Source organism: Arachis hypogaea, chromosome 3 (assembly GCF_003086295.3).
Source record: "Arachis hypogaea cultivar Tifrunner chromosome 3, arahy.Tifrunner.gnm2.J5K5, whole genome shotgun sequence".
Lineage (NCBI taxonomy): Eukaryota > Viridiplantae > Streptophyta > Magnoliopsida > Fabales > Fabaceae > Arachis > Arachis hypogaea.
In genome coordinates, this window is record NC_092038.1 from 75,960,256 (window position 1) to 75,965,336 (window position 5,081).

Below are 5,081 nucleotides of genomic sequence, written 5' to 3' on the forward strand. Positions count from 1 at the left end.
TAGTTTCTAGTTAAAATTCACTTTTCTGGACTTTACTATGAGTTTGTGTGTTTTTCTGTGATTTCAGGTATTTTCTGGCTGAAATTGAGGGACCTGAGCAAAAATCTGATTCAGAGACTAAAAAGGACTGCAGATGCTGTTGGATTCTGACCTCCCTGCACTCGAAGTGGATTTTCTGGAGCTACAGAAGCTCAATTGGCGCGCTCTCAACGGCGTTGGAAACTAGACATCCTGGGCTTTCCAGAAATATATGATAGTCCATACTTTGCCTAATATTGATGGCCCAAACCGGCGTTCAAAGTCACCTTCAGATTTTCCAGCGTTAAACGCCGGAACTGGCACCAAAATGGGAGTTAAACGCCCAAACTGGCACCAAAGCTGGCGTTTAACTCCAAGAAGAGTCTCTACACGAAAATGCTTCAATGCTCAGCCCAAGCACACACCAAGTGGGCCCAGAAGTGGATTTTTATGTCATTTACTCATATCTGTAAACCCTAGGCTACTAGTTTTCTATAAGTAGGACCTTTTACTATTGTATTTGAATCTTCTGATCTTTGGAATCTCTTGATCTTTAGATCTTTTGATCACTTTGGGAGGCTGGCCATTTGGCCATGCCTAGACCTTGTTCTTATGTATTTTCAACGGTGGAGTTTCTACACACCATAGATTAAGGTGTGGAGCTCTGCTGTACCTCGAGTATTAATGCAATTACTATTGTTCTTCTATTCAATTCCGCTTGTTCTTGTTCTAAGATACCACTTGTTCTTCAACTTGATGAATGTGATGATCCGTGACACTTATCATCATTCTCACCTATGAACGTGTGCCTGACAACCACCTCCGTTCTACCTTCGATTGAGTGAATATCTCTTGGATTCCTGATACACGATGCATGGTTGATCGCCTGACAACCGAGCGCTCGCCTGACAACCGAGCCAGCCATTCCGTGAGATCAGAGTCTTCGTGGTATAGGCTAGAACTGATGGCAGCATTCAAGAGAATCTGGAAGGTCTAAACCTTGTCTGTGGTATTCTGAGTAGGATTCAATGATTGAATGACTGTGACGAGCTTCAAACTCCTGAGGGCGGGGCGTTAGTGACAGACGCAAAAGAATCACTGGATTCTATTCTGGCCTGATTGAGAACCGACAGATGGATAGCTGTGCCGTGACAGGGTGCGTGAACATTTCCACTGAGAGGATGGGAGGTAGCCACTGACAACGGTGAAACCCTTGCATAAGCTTGCCATGGAAAGGAGTAAGAAGGATTGGATGAAGACAGTAGGAAAGCAGAGAGACGGAAGGGACCAAGCATCTTCATGCGCTTATCTGAAATTCCCACCAATGAATTACATAAGTATCTCTATCTTTATCTTTATGTTTCATTCGTATATCACCCATATCCATTTGAGTTTGCCTGACTAAGATTTACAAGGTGACCATAGCTTGCTTCATACCAACAATCTCTGTGGGATCGACCCTTACTCGCGTAAGGTTTATTACTTGGACGACCCAGTACACTTGCTGGTTAGTTGTGCGAAGTTGTGTTTATGCCATGGTATTGAACACCAAGTTTTTGGATTCATCACTGGGGATTATTTGATTTGTGAAAAGTATTGATCACAATTTCGTGCACCAAGTTTTTGGCGCCGTTGCCGGGGATTGTTCGAGTATGGACAACTGACGGTTCATCTTGTTGCTTAGATTAGGTATTTTTTTTTCAGAGTTCTTAAGAATGAATTCTAGTGTTTCAAGGTGATGTTCTTATCATCACCAAAGCTGATTGATCTTCATCAATTTAGCTCTTGAATGCAATGTTCTGCTGAAGCTTGGCTGGCCATGTCTAATTTCTTTAGACTGAAGCTTTAGACTAACATTGCATGATTCCTGGAATTCCCATTAAGAATTTTGATACCTTTATTTTCTTCTCCACTTAATTTTCGAAAAACACAAAAAAAGTACAAAATCATAAAATCCAAAAATATATCTTGTTTGAGTCTAGAGTCTCATGTCAAGTTTGGTGTCAATTGCATGTTTCTGTTCTTCTTGCATTTTTCGAATTCATGCATGTGTCTTCATTGATCTTCAAGTTGTTCTTGATGATTTCTTACTCTAATCTTTGAATTCTCTTGACTTGAGTGTTTATGTGTCTCATATGCATTCTCATTAGTGTCAGTAGTATACAAACTGCTAAGTTTGGTGTCTTGCATGCATTGTTATTTGATTTTAGTTGTATTTTGATTATTCCTCACTATTAAAAATCTAAAAATATTTTTAATTTGTGCCTTTTCAAGTCAATAATACAGAGAATTGAAGATTCAGAACATACTGCAGAGGAATTATACAGAAAAAGCTGGGCGTTCAAAACGCCCAGTGAAAAAGGACAGACTGGCGTTTAAACGCCAGCCAGGGTGCCTGGTTGGGCGTTTAACGCCCAAAAGGGTAGAGTTTTGGGCGTTAAACGCCAGAATGTGCACCATTCTGGGCGTTTAACGCCAGGATGGCACAAGAGGGAAGATTTTGTTTTCAATGCAAATTTTTTTCAAGTTTTCAAAATCTTTTCAAAATCAAATCTTTTTCAAATCATATCTTTTCAATCAAATCTTTTTCAAATTCAATTTCTTTCCATTTTTAAAGATACTTGCTATCAATTAATGATTTGATACAACATTTCAAGCATGTTGCCTTTTCTGTTGAGAAAGGTTTAATGTTTGAATCATATCTTTTCTTGATAGCCAAGTCATTAATTTTCAAAATCAAATCTTTTTAAATGTTTTTCAAATCATATCTCCTCAATCACATCTTTTTAAAATCAATCATATCTTCTTAACCACATCTTTTTCAAAATAGTTTTCAATCATATCTTTTTAATTTCTTATTTCAAAATCTTTTTCAAAAATCACTTGATTTCTTTTCCACCCTTGGTTTTCGAAAATCAATTAGTATTTTTCAAAATGTTTTCAAAATCTTCTACTCAATTTTCAAAAATTACTTCCCTTCTTCTCACATCCTTCTATTTATGGACTAACACTATTCCTCAATGAACAATTCGAACTCCATCTCTCTTGATAAGTTCGAATTCTTCTACTTCTGCCTTCTATTTTTCTTTTCCTCTGACACCTCAAGGAATCTCTATACTGTGACATAGAGGATTCCATATTTTCTTGTTCTCTTCTCTTTCATATGAGCAGGAGCAAAGACAAAAGCATTCTTGTTGAGGCTGACCCTGAACCTGAAAGGACCTTGAAGCGAAAGCTAAGAGAAGCTAAGGCACACCTCTCTGTAGAGGACCTAACAGAAATCTTCAAAGAAGAAGAACACATGGCAGCCGAAAACAACAACAATGCCAACAATGCAAGGAAGGTGCTGGGTGACTTTACTGCACCTACTCCCGACTTCTATGGGAGAAGCATCTCTATCCCTGCCATTGGAGCAAACAACTTTGAGCTTAAGCCTCAATTGGTTTCTCTAATGCAACAGAATTGCAAGTTCCATGGACTTCCATTGGAAGATCCTCATCAGTTCTTAGCTGAATTCTTGCAAATCTGTGACACTGTCAAGACTAATGGGGTTGACCCTAAGGTCTACAGACTTATGCTATTCCCTTTTACTGTAAGAGACAGAGCTAGGACATGGTTGGACTCACAACCTAAAGAAAGCCTGAACTCTTGGGAAAAGCTAGTCAATGCCTTCTTGGCAAAGTTTTTTCCACCTCAAAAATTGAGTAAGCTTAGAGTGGAAGTCCAAACCTTCAGACAGAAGGAAGGAGAATCCCTCTATGAAGCTTGGGAAAGATACAAACAATTAATCAGAAAGTGTCCCTCTGATATGCTTTCTGAATGGAGCATCATAGGTATTTTCTATGATGGTCTGTCTGAACTGTCCAAGATGTCTTTGGATAGCTCTGCTGGAGGATCTCTTCATCTGAAGAAGACGCCTACAGAAGCTCAAGAGCTGATTGAAATGGTTGCAAATAGCCAATTTATGTACACTTCTGAAAGGAATCCTGTGAACAATGGGACTAGTCAGAAGAAAGGAGTTCTTGAGATTGACACTCTGAATGCCATATTGGCTCAGAACAAAATATTAACTCAACAAGTCAATATGATTTCTCAAAGTCTGTCTGGAATGCAAAATGCACCAAGCAGTACTAAGGAGGCTTCATTTGAAGAAGAAGCTTATGATCCTGAGAACCCTTCAATGGAAGAGGTGAATTACATGGGAGAACCCTATGGAAACTCCTATAATCCTTCATGGAGAAATCATCCAAATCTCTCATGGAAGGATCAACAGAGACCTCAACAAGGTTTCAACAATAATAATGGTGGAAGAAACAGGTTTAGCAATGGCAAGCCTTTTCCATCATCTTCTCAGCAACAGACAGAGAGTTCTAAGCAAAACAATTCTGACTTAGCAACCATGGTCTCTGATCTAATCAAAACCACTCAAAGTTTCATGACTGAAACAAGGTCCTCCATTAGAAACTTGGAGGCACAAGTGGGTCAGCTGAGCAAGAAAATTACTGAACTCCCTCCTAGTACTCTTCCAAGCAATACAGAAGAAAATCCAAAAGGAGAGTGCAAGGCCATCAACATGGCCGAATTTGGAGAGGAGGAAGAGGCAGTGAACGCCACTGAGGAAGACCTCAATGGACGTCCACTGGCCTCCAATGAGTTCCCCAATGAGGAACCATGGGAATCTGAGGCTCAAAATGAGACCATAGAGATTCCATTGGACTTACTTCTGCCATTCATGAGCTCTGATGAGTATTCTTCCTCTGAAGAGGATGAGTATGTCACTGAAGAGCAAGTTGCTAAATACCTTGGAGCAATCATGAAGTTAAATGACAAGTTATTTGGAAATGAGACTTGGGAGGATGAACCCCCTTTGCTCACCAAAGAACTGGATGACTTGTCTAGGCAGAAACTGCCTCAAAAGAGACAGGATCCTGGGAGGTTTTCAATACCTTGTACCATTGGCACCATGACCTTCAAGAAGGCCTTGTGTGACCTAGGATCAAGTGTAAATCTCATGCCTCTCTCTGTAATGGAGAAGCTAGGGATCTTTGAGGTGCAAGCTGCAA

At 39.9% G+C, this 5,081-nt stretch overlaps 1 non-coding gene across 1 annotated transcript; it reads right to left on the reverse strand.

The window, feature by feature from the left end:
• Positions 1 to 3,724: 3,724 nt before the first annotated feature.
• On the reverse strand, positions 3,725 to 3,832 carry LOC112793141 (small nucleolar RNA R71). Its single transcript, XR_003197849.1, has one exon. It is a non-coding gene; the product is annotated as a small nucleolar RNA R71 (small nucleolar RNA).
• Positions 3,833 to 5,081: the final 1,249 nt, after the last annotated feature.